Genomic DNA, 19,180 nt, shown 5'->3' with positions numbered 1-19,180 from the left:
CTAAGAAAGGGGACAAGGCATATATGAAGGCCTCATATATTGCAGTGTGGTGCCATATCATTGGCTAATGATAGTGCAATGCAGCTGTTTTGGATGCAGTTAGCAATTCTGAGTCACAGACTGCTGCTGAGGCAATTACCTATTAATGACCATTACCTACAAAAGGCAAGCAACTACTCATGGGGAACAGTTATGTATGTGGATTTATTCACAAAGACTATGTGCAAAGCATTTGCAGAGGAATGCTTAAACAAAAGGAATACATCACTCTACCTGGTATGTACTAGATTTCCCCATAAAATGGGATGCAGATGGAAGGATGGAGGTATGGGTAATAGAAAATACAACAGAAGGCTTGTATTAGATCTATGATATTAACTTGTGTGATACTCTGCTTTCCAACTACAGTCATGCCTCTCAACTGTCTTGCATACAGTACATTGAAACAGATCTCTGCTCTGTCACTGTCAATCCCTCCTACAATGGTCGCCTGTTGTAGCAAAGATAGTGGATTGCACATAATAGATAGTGACAATAAGTAAGAGTGTACACTCCTGTAACATCAAATGGTGTACTGTAGTTCACCTTCTCTCAGTCTGTCAATGTCACACATACTTAGGTCTAACATTGTAAAACTGTCCCTGAATGTCCCTGATGTATTCTGGCTGTGTCCCTCTTTCATGGACATTTGTCCCTGTCTGGTTGAGAGCTATGCCTAACATACTGCTCAGCCTTCTACAGCATGAAATCAGGACAAAGCCATAATAAATGGGTGGACAAAGGCCCAAACACAGACAAACACAGGTCAACTCAAACTCAAACCAAACTCACCTGTCAACTGTTTGGCACAGCCTAGACCTCTCGCGCCACCACACCACAGCGTGTGCATATGTAGATATGTATACCACATCCCTGTCATCCATGCCATTGATGCAGGGACCTGCAAATGTATCTGATGCATAGGGTGACTATATTACTTTACATTTGTTTGTGTAGTGCAGTAGTGCCATAGCAGTTGTTGTGGGCCATGACAAGTACTGTATGCCAGCATGTGTCTTGACTACACATCAACCTTTGTGTATCTTTGTAGCCAGCTGGTACACTGGCTGTAATGTTACAGAATGACAGGTGTGTCACAGACCTGTGTATGTTTGTGTCTCAGGAGTCTGAGCAGTTCAACTTTGGACACATGGTGGCAGTAAAGTGGCACAGGATGGCAAGGCAGCAAAGCAGTCATATGGCATCAGCAAGGTATGCCAGTATGCGTGCTTGGCTCCCTATGTGCATATGTGTAGAACAGTGTCTCAGGGACAATGGGGACAGTCGGCGTCATCATGCTTTCATACCCTGTGACAAGGTCTGGTACCTTTTATATGTGTCACATGAGTATTCTGCACATACAAATCTACATTGTGGTGGACATCAATTATGCTTATGTAGATGAGGGCGATGTTGGGCCAGCAGCTACCCACAGGGCCATAAAATGAATAACCAATGCACAGAGATAGGCCGGATGGCCATGTCTCCAGTGCTGCAAGGGGATATGTTTCTACACACAGGCACACACACACACACACACACACACACACACACACACACACACACACACACACACACACACACACACACATATGCACACACAAGTTGGATGCTGTGAGATTAATACCTACCTATCTAGTAATACACGCTATAACTTGTATATATCATATCACATGCAATACAAACTTTATCTGATATCAGAGAGTGTCAGCCAGCACTCTTAAGATGGATATTCATTGTACAGAGATAAGCCAGATGGACATGTTTGTAGTGCAGCAAGGGGATACATACAGAAGTTGGTTGATGTGAGAATAGAACCCCTACCTATCTACCGTTACACACTAATGCACCATGGAGATTACCTGTTATTAGATTGTCAGTCAGCACTTTTAAGGTGGATGACATCAGCAGGCTTGTAAAGGAGGGCCAAGTTGGGGCCAGCAGCTAGTCACAGGGCATAAAATGCATAACCATTGCACAGAGATAGCCCTTATGGGCTTGGCTGAAGTGCTGCATGGGGATATACTTATATACACACACACACACACACACACACACACACACACACACACACACACACACATACACATAGACACACACACACACACACACACACACACACACACACACACACACACACACACGTTTGATGATGTCAGATTAGCACCCCTACCTATCTCATAGTACACATTATACCTTGCAGTATTTATCACATGTGCCACAGTGTTTATCTGTTATTAAATTGTCAGCCAGTGCTCTTAAGATGGAGGACATCAGCAGGCCTTGTGGATGACTTTAGAATCCAACAGCTAGTCACAGGGCCACAAAATGCATACCATTGCATGGAGATAGCCCATATGGGCATGTCCATACTGCTGTGAAGGGATATATTGATACACTCACACACACACACACACACACACACACACACACACACACACACACACACACACACACACACACATACACACACAGAGTTGGATGATGTGAGATTAGAAGTCCTACCAACCTAATATTACACACTACATCTCACAGTATTTATCGCACCTGCAACAGTTTATGTATCTTGTATATATTTCTGCAAGCATAGTACTTATGGATTACACAAAGTGGCCTTCTTTTAGCATGTGTGGCCTGCAGAGTGATACTGCTTGGTACTGTTATTGTATCCAGTGTCCTTGGGGTGTGATACCTTGTAATATCCCACTATGTGTGTACACTTACCTGTCTGGCCATAAGTGGCTGTTTGCAGTTTGATAGGCAGAGATGTGGCCAGGAACAATATGGTCTGTCCACTGCATGCATTGCACCCAGTGTACATTAAACCACCTATGTACCTGTGTCTGTCTACAGAGTGAGAGTCTTCAGTCACAGGGGTCTGTAGGTGAGTGGATTATGTACAGTTGTGGCCTTGGTCTTGTTCCATCGGACAACTGTTGTGATGTGTAAGTGCAGATAACCACAGCATTCTGGGGTATGTGGGGATATTCATACATTCCCACCCACCATATCTATCTAAATGTGTATAACAGGATGTCTCTTTAAATGTTGCTGTGTGTGCACATTATGTAAATGTGTTATGTAGATATATTTAGGGAGTCTATGTATCATTGTACTTTACATATATAGCTATATGTACCTCTTGTTATCATATATATATATATATATATATATATATATATATATATATATATGCCACATACTGAACGAGACACTAATCAAGTGTGGGGGTGATAGGGAGAGACAGATATGTATATGTAGCTGTATGTATGTACAGACATATTTCCACATAGCAGGATTTTGGGTGATAGAGGCCACAGACTTGGGATCAAGTTAAGTAAGTGCAGGATCATGCCCAATGTGATTGTCAGTACTGACAAGGTTACTCCAGGCCACAGCTACCTGTACTCCAGTCCGGGATTATGTGTGCTGTAGGCCATTGACTGCTGCACCTGCTACCACAGTACTGCAGTTTCCTGATATTGTCCAAGGAATTCATCGGCTGTTTAGTGACCTTAGTATGTGACTCATACTTCATAACTGTACAGAACTTCACAGACTGTCCAGAAGCATGCCTCATATTTTTAGTCTGTTTCACATGACATTGTGGTTTTCTGGCAAATTAGTGGCAGATCAGTGAAGATTGAAGTCAATAATTAATGACAGACATTTGAGTTTCAGATCCACATACATCAGGAAATTCATGATAATGCAAGACTGTTATTCTATCGACATTCTGTGTTTGTAGAAGCAACTATTTAAAACCTGTCCCTATTTGTTAGCCTTGGTCTCAATTTTATTCATGGCTTTGGCCAGATTTCCTGCTCTATGAGGTTGAGAGCTATGATGTGATCGAGGTACATGATATAACACCACACACAGGGTGACAGTCTGCAAACCTCTCCCTGTACATGTTTTTGCAGAACGTCCAGCATTTTGCCCCACATGTCTGCTGTGTACCTCAAACATTTGCGGTTTTCTGGTAGTATACTGTAAACAGTAGTCACTGACTTGTAACTACTAACACAGTTAAGTGATGGCCTTTACAACCTACAGCTAATCTGACCTGTTGCATCCTGCTGTTACACTAGCCACCTGCTAGGTTAGTCAGAGCATGTATAATGTCTGTCTGTAGGTATAGCCCTTTTCCCCCCATTCACTCTGGCTTTGTACAGCTTTCTTGCAGTAGCAGATTGAGGGGTTATGACAGTATGTGGGAATACCACCATATGAGTGCCTGACATGCAAAAGATGTTGGATACTGCCAGATTCAAGCCATCAGCACCATCACCCATGCCACTAACCCTGGCCCATTGAGCCACACCAGCCACCAGATGGAAGGGTTTCATTCCTCACACTATCAACAACATACAGGAATTGTCATGCCTGCAGGTATGTCATTGCAGACTTACCATTACAGAAGTTGTATGGGGACACTGATGCATTTAGGGTGCGGAATGACCAGCCTATGCTCTGCTCTGCTGGCATAGACAATGGTGCGACTGTTCTGTGACCCCACTGTTTGGTATCTCCCTGGAATAATGTTATGGAGTTTCCAGCCAAGTGGCTTACTGGATATTATGGGGCACATACTAGTGAACAGAGTACCTGTTGTCCTAGGTGGCTGTTAGATCTGTACAAGTAACACAGTAGCCCACAATAGATCTCTGCAAGTAGCCCAGTAGTACACTGTATATAGCCCACTATATTCCCTTGCATACATGCGGTAGGTCCATACATATGCTACCATATTGTGGTACAGCTTACAAGTAGTGTATAAGAGAGTGACTTACCTTGGGAATGCAGCAGTTGACAGACCTGTAGTTCAGGGCTAATTCGGTCGATACACACAGTCCACAATACACATACATAAACGTGCACTGTACCCGGAAACTACATGGTTTCAAGCCCTGCCTCATTACCAACCGCAGCAGTCTCACATTGTACATACTCCACACAGGGTCCTATAATACATTACTGATACATACTCACAAATTCTGTTTTTTTACAATATTTTTATATTTTTTTTCCATAACAGCATGCTTGCACACTGCTGCGTGCCATGCAAACATACCCAGGGTATTAAAAATAATAAATTATTTTACATTATTTTCCATACAGTTTTGGATACACAGTGGTGAGCTTTGCACAAATCTGTGTCCTCCATGCTATTTCTGCCACTGTCAGTGCAATTTTACAGCCCGTGGTGTCATTTTTACATCCTGTACATGTAGTCTTTCCGTGTACATTACGGACACCAACATGGGGTCTGCATGCCTGCCTATCTGCTTGCTAGATCACTCTACCTGCCGCATTTGCATGCATTTCACCTGCTTATGAGGTGATTTGCATGCCACAGACACTTCCCTATTCGTATGCTCATGCATGCCCCTGAGCACCCTTTACTGGATCGCACATCTGGTTATTTCTGTGTAAGCTCCATGCCACTATGCCTACATGGCAAATAAGTCTGCGTAGTCTTTATTGAATTCCCCCCAGTGAGTTAACAAGTAAGACAGGTGAAACACAATAGATATTTCAGATTTATTTCCTCCTTTTACACTGGTGGGCATGCATTTTCAGTTATTCTATACCTCTCTCTTTTGTTTTACTTAGGACTGCTTTGAGAAAGTTGCATCATTTACTAACTCCATCTGCTGGAGACATGCTAAGGGAATAACTGCAAAAGAGAAAAATGACTACACAATCTGCAGTAGCTGTGTTCAGCATTATTCTCCATTTTGTAATGCTTTGGGTACATTTTGCTTGCTTTTACTTGCCTTGGGGGTTACATTACTTTTAAAGCCTATGTGGGTTTAGTGGCAGAGCTTCATGTCCTGCTTAAGTGCTGCATTTATATAAGCATCTCCTTCAGTAAGTAATTTCATTTAGTAACAATGTCTGCTAAATGCAGACATACTGAGAATAGCAGCTGTGATAAGAAGACCTCCTAAGAGCTTGGTACCTCACAGTAGATATGTTTAGCATTGTTTCACCCGTTGTTACTGTTGCTAGTATATTTTCAGTTGATTTTGTTTTGTATTTTTCTTAACTGGGGGCTTGCTTTGATTTTTATTTTTTAATCCATGGAGGTATAATGACACTCTAGCTTGTCCCATTTTCTTTTTTTTAAGCAGCTCAAAGCAGTCATCTGCATCAGAAACAATGTTTATATGCAACGCATCAATTTGTCACTACATGACAAATGTCACTGCTGTGATGAAGAGGGCTAGCAGCGTTTTCTTTTAAAGTTGTTTAAATACGCATTTAGTAAGACCTAATATTAGGTATATTCATATGAACTTGAATTTGTAAAACGTAAATGGTAAGGTTCTAAAATTCAATGATTTTAATGTGACATTATAGTGTAGCAGCTGGCTCAGTTAGTTGATCCATAATTAGTGGTTAATGCTTGTGAACTAAACTGTGCTAACTTCTAGCCTGAGTCATGAAATTAAGAATGTTAACCTTTGTAAACTTTAATTTTTATTATGATTTTGAAATTGAATGATAAGATTAAACAGATTGTGGGTCATAAACCATTATTTTTAAGTAGGAAACCGATAAAGAAACTACTATAGTATGGTGCAAGAGCACCTAGGAGAGAATTCATTCTTTGGGTACCTTTTCTTGTGGAGCATGTCATTTTTGTAAATATATTAACAGTGACTCCCTTTTTGTGCATCCAGTTACACACATTAATTACAAATTTAATTCGATAACTAGTTGTTCTAGCATGAATTGAGTTTATCTTGCACAGTGCTCATCTTGTTGTTCCTCTTATGTCAGGAAGACTAATAGATCTTTGAGAGAAAGTATAAGAGAGCACTTAAATGCTATACACAATCAAGATGCCAGGAATGCAGTTGTGAAGCATGTTACTAAAGAGGGGGTCGCACACAAGTTTAATTTTATGGTGATAGAATTTGTAGGGGATGATATGAGATTAAGTGATCATAGAAATAAAACTGGACATAGGGAATTAAAATGAATTATTACATTTAACGCTGACAAGAATATGAACTTAAATGGCAAGGTTCCCTTAAGACTGGTGCTGAGTCCATGTGATCTTTTTTAAATGAATTAAAGGATACTTTGTATCTGATTGTTTCTTAGTTGTTACTTTGCATTTTAGCAAATGATAGGATACTTAGTTGTTATATGATGTTTTTAAAAAATTTAACAGTTGTTTCTGGTGTTATTTAAATGTTGTTCTTGCCTTACTGATCTGTGGCATGATGAAGTGCCATTTTGTGGCATGAAAGCTCTTACCCATTATTAAAACCTTTGCCATGTTTGATTCATTCTGTTCTTTCTTGGAAAATAAAGAAGTTTTACCCATCCAGGATCAAAAGCAAAATTCTATGCTTGCATACATTATTCCACTAATAATAGTATTCTCTCAATTTTAGTTAAGAAATCAACCAGAAATAAAACATTTTGGTGAAATGAATTATTGTCAAGAAATATGCCAAAAATAAAGTCCTCATGAGACAAAGTAAAATATATCATATGCCAGGGCTAAATGCTAAACAATAAGACATTCAAATATTTATTCAAGATAATGTATTTGGCAATAGCAAATTATGAAAAAATAAATACATTTACTAATGCTTCTGATAATAATAAAAAATAACTATGCTAGAGTGGTAGAGAGGTCTGATAGCATGCTACGGTATCAGTTCCAGTCTCACAGTACTAGAACAACCAATTAAAGTACCATTGCACTCATTGCCACTGATAGTTTTGTTAACTAATGGGAAGCAAGTGGTCATTCACCTTGTCAACATACTGAGACTTCTGGTCATTAGTGTCCATATAATACAAATTACAAGGTCCAGAAAGTGTTAGATAATTTGAAATCAAGCAGTGTACCATATTCTTCTGGCACACCTGCAATTTTTATGAAAGGACTAACAAGAAATTTATTACATGTTTGGCAAGTTTAGTTCAAAAATGCTCATACACGGGTTGTTACTTCACACGACAAGTTTGGCAAAGCACATTAGCTGTTCCTCTATCTCAGGGAGAAAATTTTACTGATCTAAGTTCTTATAGACCAATTAGCCTTATCAGCATAAGTTGCAAACTCTTTGATATGGTCATATTGAATTCAATGATTGTTCCCTTATGTGAGGGAAAAATAGCAACATGGCTTTTTAGCTGGTCATTCATGTGTAGCCAACCTACTTTAGTACTACATTATAGTTATAGATGTTCTGGATGCATGCCTTTCTGCGGCTGCTGTCTTTTTTTATCTTACCAAGATTTATGACAGCATACAACATTTTGTTTTGCTAATCACATGAATGCAAGCAAAGTAAATCCAATTATAATTAGTTAGGCAATGCAATTTTTAGCATAATTGCACATTTTCAATGAAGACCATAGATATTTTATCTCCACCCAAGTCCATCTCTCTAGATGTACTGCAAGGCTCAGTAATGAGACCTTAAATTTATTTATATTAATTATTGCAGTGCTGAGTCCTGCATTCTGCATCAAGTTTGTAGATATCACAAAAGTCACTCTACCAGTGATGGATATGAAAGACAAAAAAAAAAAAAACATTTAGGGCAATTCAGAATGATAAAATAACATGCTTGCTTAATTTAGATGTCATTTTTCATAATATAAATACTAGAAATAAAGGCTTATTGTAACAAACTGATGTAGTGTACATCTAGATTAAAAAATATATTGCTCCAAATCTTATTGGCTAAAGCTTTTTCCCTATATAAGTCAGACAACCATCTATTATAGCACACTTTAAAGCTAGGCTAAATGACTATATATGGAAATCCAAGCTTGAACCACTGGCAGTGGGACAAATACTTATATGATTATTTATAGAGGCATACATTGGTAATATGCAGCTTTGAACCTTTTAAAAAGATATATATCTTTTTTCTTACATTATTACCTAGTTCATGTGATTTTACTTGATTTGTTTTGCATTGAGTAGTATGCATTGTACATTCTACAGTTTCTGAATCTCAGGCAGGATGATATAAACCACATGGACGAAGATGCTTATATGTATAATTTCTCTTTATTCCTACTAATTTGGGTTATGGTTCTTTTTTATGAATTAGCTTTGGTATTATTCTGGATGGTTGGTACCATCATTTCCTCTTTGCTATCTTTTCAATAAAAACAGATATCACATAGTATACAGATCATTGTCTGTAGGCATCTTTCTTAAACGCAGACTGAAACTAATGCAATAGGCAACTCATAATTTTCTATTTTACTGTGCATGTTTTTTTTTTTACCTTATGTTAACTGGCATAATTTCAGTAAGTGCTAGCCTTATGCTTCTGTGTCAGTATATCTGTAAGTTTTCAGCATAACATTGTTATATCTATTTGTTTTCAAGCATCTACATCAGATGACTGAACGTTTAGTTAAGCGAATAACTAAACGTCGATCACTAATAATTGCACACACAAAACACTGAACAGCAGTTTCCACTCACGGAAACAATGCCATTGCCCATTGAAAAAACTAAATAAACACAAATGAAGTGGGGAGCTTCGTCCACCACACCTCCCAATGTGGGGGGCTGTGCCCCCACACTCCCCCTAACTAAATATACCAACTCCGAGATTGCTTCATATTAAAGAAAGGGCAAACTCTGTGCAGCAGCCAAATGACTTGTTAACCCTGAGTGGAAACTGACATTTGTGGTTTTGTGTGTTCGATTATTAGTGAGCGATGTTTAGTTATTCGATTAACTAAACGTTCGATCAACTAATATAGACCTGTTTTCAATAACTTGCAAATTCATGGTGTGCAACTCATCAAATATAAGCCAGCAAAAATCACTTGTTTCCAAAAATTCCAAAATCATTAATATTGTCCTTTGCCCAGTGAAGTAATGACCTTGGATTATTGTATACTGGAGACTTGGTACATAGGGTTCTCCACTTACTTTGTCTTGAAGGTAACTCTCACCCCATATAACATGAATTTTGCTTGTTTCTTTGTGTCATCAGTCGAGTGTTGTATTGACTAGTTGATTCTAAAGCTGTAAACTGACTATACTCGTTTTGTTTTCTGATCCTAAATCTATATTTTCTTTTCTTATTGCAATGTTAGTGAAAAGAAATGAATGCACAAGATAGTAATCCTTCCTGCAAACTCTCTGACATATAAGGTAGAATATACATGTTAATTTGTAAAACATCTCTTATTAAATAATAAAAACACCAGTTATTATTAGTTAGTAGCCTGATGAGGGATTTTATTTCTTTTCTTTTCTAAGGAGAGTATTTTTCTTGCATGCAATTGACCATTGTCTGCCACCAGTGCCTGTCACTGTGTATTTGGACTAACAGGGAACTCTTGCATTCCTCTGGACTTACTCTAACCCAGGTTCAAGGCCAGTGAGGAGATCGAGATAACCTGGTGCAGCTGTGTATTGCTACTTGGGTTTTTATCTCCTTATGCCCTAGCTCCCCATTCACCTGTGCATGCCTTCATTTCTTTAGGGGCAGATATGCAAACAGGACATGATGTGAATCATCTTGATTCCACAATGGCTTAGTCAATGTTCTCTACTTATTAGCATTTATAACACACCCCCAAGTGTCCCCAGCCTCCACTATGGATTAAGTACATGGTGCGTTCAGCAACATAACCTCCTGTCATGACATGCATACCCATCTTTCACCTGTTACCCATCAGATACCAGAGCCTCAAATAGAACATGGGACAGCTGGACCATAGTCAGGCCTTTATCCCTCAATGCCACAGCATGGCTGAGGAAGGAATTTTGTATGAAAGTGTGCAATATTATAATAGATATTGAAGATAATTATAAATAAAACAATGTGTGAGTCATTAGTGTTGGAAAGCAGCAATGAAATGAGGTCGAGATAGCTGGAAAAAAGCCAAAGAGCATGAAACTCTGCAGACACTTCAGCAGACTAATAACATAATTTATGATCCTATATAGCAGCTTAGAAAATCATATGTTCACCCTTCAAACGGCCAAATGACTTCCTATAAAGGAAAATATCTTCCTTGTGGTTACCTCACTTTGCAAAACTGTATTATACTATCTCAAAATCTCTAAAGTCAGAATGCTCAGTGCTCTCACAGAGCAACACAATATATCTGCTTGTAAGACCACAAATGTATTGAAGGCTCGGTAAAAGTATTTTCCCAACACTTCATTCTACTTAGAGATGGTAATCAAATTGGAAACATGAGTGCAGTACTAAAATTGCTATATGTAAAAGTATTAATTTCAGCCATGTTGCAATCTCGTGTCAGCCATGTTTTCACTGGTTATTTATAATGACACTAAGCAATCCTTTAAATCTTATTTTGTTTACCAGATCTCAATAACCATGCTATTATTGGTCTATATACTTTATTGGGTATTGATACAAATGAGCACTGCAGACTTAGATCGATTTTAATCAGGCATTCAACATTCAAACAATTATCATCATGTTACTATTCCAGCAAGTTTCATGTGATGTCGGCCAACATACAAACTTAGAATTTCAAAAGCTCAAAACTTCAAAATATGGATTTTGTTTGCCACTTTCACCAAGGTACAATGAACTCACAGGTAATATTTTAGGAGATGGGTGTGCAGTGGAGGCACTTCCAAATGTCTCATACAAAGGATGTAGCACCCTTGCACAAAATGATTTAAAAGTCAACAGTTTTGAAGTTACATACTTAAAGTCCATATCAAACATATATCTGCTTACTGCACCTGATGGTACTGTTAAGCAGGTATAACCATAAAACATCAACCAAAGAGTGAACATCCAAGTTGATGCTAACCTTAATCTCAGTCTCTCTAGAATCTTAATGGTGGGAAATAATCTCTTGTTTTGATACTTAGGTGCACTGCTTGTTAATACAGATTCAGGCATGCCAAAACAAAGTAATTTGCAGAGGAGCTAAGTAAATACTCTACCATTACTTTGCACGATGAAAAGAAAAGGACAAGATAAGTCTGAGGTTCCCATTCTTCTCAAATAATCTTCCTTTACTTACATATCTTAGATGGATATTTATATCTGAAGACTTCATCAGATCAAACAGTGGAGATTTTTAACTTTAAAAACTATACACTTTGTAAGTCAGCCCCATGATGTCATAGGTTTCATAGTATTCTAAAGGAAAAGGAGAAGGTGGGAATGGCCTGGAGTCAGTTGCAATAGCAAAACAAAGGAGGATAAAAGCAAAAGCAGGAATAGGTGAAATAATTACCATAATTTGCATATGGGATGTTGATTGCAAAAGACAATCAGTAAGGTAAAATCAGGATAAAACACAAACATTTTCTTAATACCAAGATAGTGGAAAAAAACTGAATAGGTCCTTCTTTACAAAATGTAACTCTTTACAAAATGTAACTCAAATATTGGTAAACATCCATGCACATATTATCAAATGTGGCATTATGGTTCACTTCTACTTCTGTCCATAAGAGAATGGGATCAGCTTACTTTTATGAGCATTGTTAGTCCTTTTAAACCATAAGTAAATGTATTCGCTACCATGGTAAATGTTTAACAACTTGACATAGTATCGCATGTAAGTCATGTAGGTGGATGAATCGATTATCCTTTTTAAATATCTGGGCCCATGATTGCAGTGCTTGTTGAGTGTATTAAGGCAAACCAATTACCTATTTCCAAAATATTGTATTTAGAACTATTTTGAATTATTTCTACTAAAAAAAACATACTTAGAGATCTGACATTATTATTAGTAAAATAAGCCATTACAATACCTGCATTGAATCCCAAAGATTAGAGTAGGTCTTAATGTTATGAGCCAGGTGTTTGGAATCGCAGTGTGTTTGTGTACTCTGGTTATTATGTGCCTGCCGTCATTCTCCTGTCCATATCAGATGTCTATCTTAAAGGAGAATCAAGATGGCGGTTGGTTATAATATTATAACAGCGACTCTCAGGCAAGGGAATCCAGTCCAGAAACCTAAACAGTGGTTGAATGTGAAAGCCAGTTCAATGTGAAAGACAGTGTCTGGGGATTTGTGTAACTGTTTACACTTGTGAGGATCTTCATCCGTTCTGGGAAGTAGACCACAGTCAAGCATTAATTAGCCTAGATTAAAAAAAAAAAAACAATTCCATATAAAAGTGAACCTTACAAATCCAGTCTCAGGGCTCAGGTGATAATTACGTTCAGGTGTGTTCTACAGCTGTACATTCCTCGACTTCAGCTCTTACACCATCTGCCATTTGATTGCATTAAACCTTTGTCTCTCTGTCCTAACAGATTCTCTGGTTCCTTGGAGAGAAATATCTTTTAAGACATAGGAGAGAAGCATCAATATCTGTTATTTCTCTTGTGTATTTACTAAAATTATTACAAGGGAATATTTTCTTATCTATACAAAATTTTGCTGTGGAAGCATGAGATGTTGACAATCAAAATGAGAGCATTGCGTTACCCAAGGAGAGGAGAATGTTTTGTGCTCTTGTGCTGAAGGGGTTAAAACAAAATGAAGAAGAGCAGGCATAACAAATCAGAACAGGAAGGTTAGTGTCACAGCGAGAAATCATGGGTGAGCAGTGTCTTTACATGCAGAAAATAGGAAGCATGGAAGTATCAAGCCCTGCTTGGACAGAATCATGTGGTTGAGAAGCTGTATCCAGCTCATCTGATTTTCTTCTTTTAGAAACAGAAATTGTGGGTATGGTGCACTTTTTTTTTTTTTGTTAAACGACTTTATTGAATTATCACTTGTTACATAGGCAAATTTACATTTACACAAAAGTAATCAAACTGTATTAAGTTAACATTAACAAGTTATACTTCACATATATTGCTATGTATCATATAACCTAAGAAACAATACATAAATTATTCAATTCCTGTCTCCTTTTTTAAACAAGAAACATCTTTATTAAACCATCACTTATGACATAAGCAATCATACATTTATATAAATGTAAATGAACAACACCAAGACAATCCCAATTGCAAGCATTTTACATCACAAACCATACTGACACACTCCCATCTGCAAAGATTATACATCACTTATAATTTACCCAATCATTTTCAGTTAAACATTACATAGCTCATTTAAGTCCTCCCTTTTTTTAAACCTAATTCCTCACCTGTTTGTACTGTTCCCACAATTCACATGTTTTCCTATGTAGTTTGCTCCTACCCTTTTCCAGAGATCTCAGTTCCCGTTGTTTTATCTGGGTCCCTTTGACTTTACATAAATCCCAGAGGGAGTCCTCTTGCTTCAGATGGATATCACATGGAAAGCAAGGTGAGACACACTTTTGAACAGAGCATGACTGACTAGCTTGTCAGTGATCAATGTCCTGACAGGGTAGGTAAGATGGAAAGTTTATCATGCCTGCAATCTAATGTCATAAATGCTGTAATAAATTTTTGGGAGATGAATAGATAAAATCATAATATTTCTTTATTACACAGAGATGGTGTGGATGTTGAGATGAAACTAGAACATCTTATAATAATCCATGCACCACTAAATATGGAAACATTGGTTCAGAGTACCAAATAAGATATCATGATATTTATAATACAGAGATGTGTCTCACAATGAAGGGATATTAAATGTGGGATGCGGTGGTACACAGTGGTATACTCTTATGATTACTGCAGCATTCATGGACACTATTTAATGCAACGCATAAAAGCATTTTACATTTTTTTTTCAAATTGCTTAAAGCTATAATTCTATGGCTACAGTAAGTCTGTGATGAAATAAAATGTTTAGCTTGAATTGAATTATGTTCATGTATGATTTTTTTTTTTATAATTAGAAGATGTAAGCTCTAGATATTTTTCTTTCATTGTTGAATGAAAGTTTTGAGTCATTATTATTACTTTTCATGATTATTATAACTCTGCTGATTAATTATGTCAGTGAAGTCCTATAACATACTCAGAAGCTAGATGATGATTTGGTTAATTATAATCTCATTAAAAAACATGATTTTTTATTGCAGAGTAATTTTATTAGATAAAAATAAATGTCACAACCTTAAGTCCTAAAACTCTGTTGCTCCAAGAAGGTTTCTCTATCTGGTCAATTATTTATAATTACAATGCAAATGCTGGTTGCTGAAATGTTTATTTCTTAAATGAACATTTGCCAACTTAGAGTTAAATGATAAGTATCTGTAGTGACCTCTGCAGCCATACATTTTTACTCTGACATAGAAAACTATAAACATAAAGTAATTTTCTTGTACAGATCTTGCTTGCTTGTAAACTATTCTAGAAGAGCAAAACAGTCATCACAGATTGCTCATTTTAATGTTAATTTATATGTAACAGGTTGCAATTATAAATATTTACTTTTTAAAGAATGAAATTTCATACATCTAAAATGGTTATTAAATTTAGTATAAAGTCATTATCACTGTTTTATTAATGATTCATTGGCTACAGTATTTAAAGCTGTATTTGATTAGGCTTTGTTTTTTTTCTACTTGAATGATATTGCAGGGTGATGTCTGCCTTATGTTGTAATATTTTCACTTACTACTGGAACATGTGGACCATAACATTTTTTGTTAGTTGGATCATAGATACAAAATGCACTGAAATAAATCATCCATTCTTTAACATTTTTGGTACATATATTTTTTTGTTAGGTCTGTTTTTAGTGTTTGCTTTGGGTTTATTTATAGCAATCTCTATACAGCCATTCATGTTTATACAGGGACGCTATGAAAAATTCTGCCTTGAATTTTGACAAACTTTCACTTAATAGGATGTAGTTTGCCTTTGAATAGTTCATACCTTTTACTGGTTTGGATGGATTTTCCAGGTTGATTTTTACTTCAAACGAGAAAGCTTTATGGTATGACCTTACTAGTGAAGATGTGACATGAGGGGAGTGTAATGCTCTCCTATGTTGGTGGTTACCTGATCAAGTAAGTTTGATCCTCTGATTGGAGCATGCACTATCTTTTCCAGGGTGTTTGTGTTAATAAAGTCCAGAAAACATTGTGTCTGCTAGTTTGAGGTGGTGTACATTTCCCAGTCTAAAGAGTGGTAGCTAATGTCACCAATGAATAGGGTGCTTGGCTGGATGATGAACTCCTTTAGTAGGTTTAGGTAAGAACTGTGAGACTCTAGAGGCATACATGGTGACCTGTAGTTAGTCTTGATATGGTGAAGGTATTTATCTGTGGTGCCTTGCAGATGTATGAAGTTCCATGGTATCAACCTGTTTAACCCAACTGGAGGTATGTTTGATGCTAATGTAGACTGAGACACCTCCACTTTTGGCCTTGGTCTGTGCTGTTGTGGGGGAGGGTACAACACTCTCTCATGCTGATGTGTACCAGATCCGGGTCTATATTACATTATCGAATCCCGGTAATATCAAACACCAGAAGACCGACACATAAAGCACAAACTACGCTAATTGCGAACGTACAAAACCACAAAAAGCAAAATGTCAAAGTGTGATGGTTGGCCTGTCTGCGGTATAGCTCCATAAGGTAAGTCTCTGATAGTTACGGACCTTAGGGTTAGGGTGCGGGTTAAGGTAAGAGCATAGATAGTGATGTATGTAAGGTTTAGTGTAGTGTTAGAAGTAGGGTTTGGTTTGTGTATGTATGTGTTTTATTTATTATGTTTGGGTATGTAGTATGTAGTGTGCGGTGATGTTGGCCGACTATGACGGTTCGAGATTTGAAAATTCGCAGTTTAAGGGGTTTGACGTATTTGCAGTTCAGGCTTTGTGTGTCGGTGTTGTGGTGTTCAATGTTATCAGGATTCAATAACGTAATATAGAACCCCATATCCAGTATGTTTGATCCTGTGGCTGGAGCATGTGCTATCTGTTCCAGGGTTTTTGTGCTAATAAAGTCCAGGAAGCATTTTGCCTGTGACCTTGAAGTAGTGCATATGTCCCAGTCTACAAAGGGAGTAGCTAAAGTTACCCTTGAATAGCATGTTTGGTTGGAAGGTGAACACCTCTAGTAGGTTTAGGTAAGAGTCATGATGCCTTTATAAAGGAAAAACAGAGGAGCATGTACTTGACCAAAATTTGTTTCCAAAAGAAAATACATTAAGAACACCTTGTAAAAACATTCTATTGAGTGCACAGGTTTCACAAATATATTTTTATTATTTTGGAAACAATAACTCCAAATCCAAGAGGGAGTCTCTGGGAGGAGGTAATAGAAGTTAAGGACATTTTATGGCAACTGAAACTAGATGCCTGTCACCCTCCAGGTATCAGTGAGACTGTGTCTCTTATCTGTTATTAGAAAATTAAGGCCGTCGGACTGTCATTTTTGAACACAGTTTCAAATATACATTTATTCATGTTTTCAACTTAATTTAACAATTTAATGTTTTTATATTTGAATATTTTATATAGTTATTTAGTATTCCAGGTTTTAATGCATTTATTCATTAGTTTATCTAATGCATTTCTACTCAATGTATTTTTCTTGTCAATGTATCTTTAAATGTTCTATACAGTTTTTCAGTAGTCACATGATCAAGCAGGTCATGTTATATGACAGCTTGGTAAAAGATGCACTCAAGCATTAAAAACTTTCATTACTGCACCTTTGTTGCTTTCTCAAGGCTGTGCTCATAATTGATACATTTATTGCTCCAAGAATGTTTCCATGTATCTTCTCTCTATGGCATTATCAGCTTAGGCATACTAATGCAGATGGGAAGACATCTTTCATCAGCAATGAGCCTTATCACCACAAAATGTCTTGGAAATGAATTGTGGTCAAATTTTGTAATGGGTGGATTTCAAGTCAGCAACAGTTTGAGTGTATACAGCATCATCTCTAGTTTTTCAAATGACGGCAATATAGAAATTACCCACTGGCACATTTACTCTTACTGGATACACACAATATTAATTTGTTTTTCCAAATTAGAAATCTTCTAGAGTCGGGGTAACATTTTTTCATAGCTATCTACTGGCCCCCAATTCTGACTCAAGATGCCCAATCCACCTATTTGGACCTGTTCGAATCTATCAAGATTCAGCCCTTTATCCTGATCCTGGGTGACTTTAACTTCCCAAAAATAAACTGGAAGAACTACTCATGCCAGACCACAAATGCACAGAGATTCCCTGATTTTGTCAATGCAAATGCCTTGGAACAGCTAGTTGATACCCTACAAGGGTGATAATCTGTTGGACTTGGTGTTAACCAACATGAGTAACCAGTGCAGCATCCCTATAGTATCATCCTCCCTGGTAAGATCCAACCAAAAAGAAGTCACTTTTGAAGTCACCATCTCCCCCCCCCCCCAGCTAGGATCAGACATAAAAACGTCTCCAAAGCTGATTACAGCCTCCTGAGGAATGGTATAAGCAGCTTCACAGCCCCCTCTCCCTCTGTAAGAGCTGGTACCAATATCCAAAACTACACCAAAGCACTATACAAGCATTTATATAGATGCACGGAATCAGAAATACCCAACAGGTCTAAATCACCCTCTGCATGGAAGAGTAAACCTGTCTGGTGGACACCTGCAGTAAATAAACTCTATAACATCATCTTCTTTCGGATGTTCCCATTATGGGTTGCCACAGCGGATCATCTGTTTCCATTTCTACCTGTCCTCTGCATCTTGCTCTGTCGCACCAACCACCTGCATGTCCTCTCTCACCACATCCATAAACCTTATCTTAGGCCTTCCTCTTTTCCTGTTACCTGGTAGCTTCATCCTTAGCATCTTTCTCCCAATATACTCAGCATCCCTCCTCAGCACATGTCCAAACCAATGTAATCTTGCCTGTCTGGCTTTGTTTCCAAACCTTCCAACCTGGGCTGACCCTCTAATATACTTATTCCTAATCCTGTGCACCCTCATCACACCCAGTGCAAATCTTACCATCTTTAACGCTGCCACATCCAGCTCTAACTCCTGCCTTTTTGTCAGTGCCACTGTCTCCAACCCATATAACATAGCTGGTCTCACTACCCTCTTGTAGATCTTCCCTTTCACTCTTACTGGTACTCGTCTGTCACAGATCACTCCTGACACTCTTCCCCACCCACTCCATCCTGCCTGTACTCTCTTCTTCACCTCTCTTCCACACTCAGCATTACTCTGAACTGTTGATCCCAAGTATCTAAACTCATCCACCTTTGCCACCTCT

The sequence above is a fragment of the Protopterus annectens genome, chromosome 2.part2 (assembly GCF_019279795.1).
Source record: "Protopterus annectens isolate FY-2018-M chromosome 2.part2, PAN1.0, whole genome shotgun sequence".
Classification (NCBI taxonomy): Eukaryota; Metazoa; Chordata; order Ceratodontiformes; family Protopteridae; genus Protopterus; species Protopterus annectens.
The sequence above is the reverse complement of the archived record's forward strand: the minus strand, read 5'-3'. Positions refer to the sequence as shown.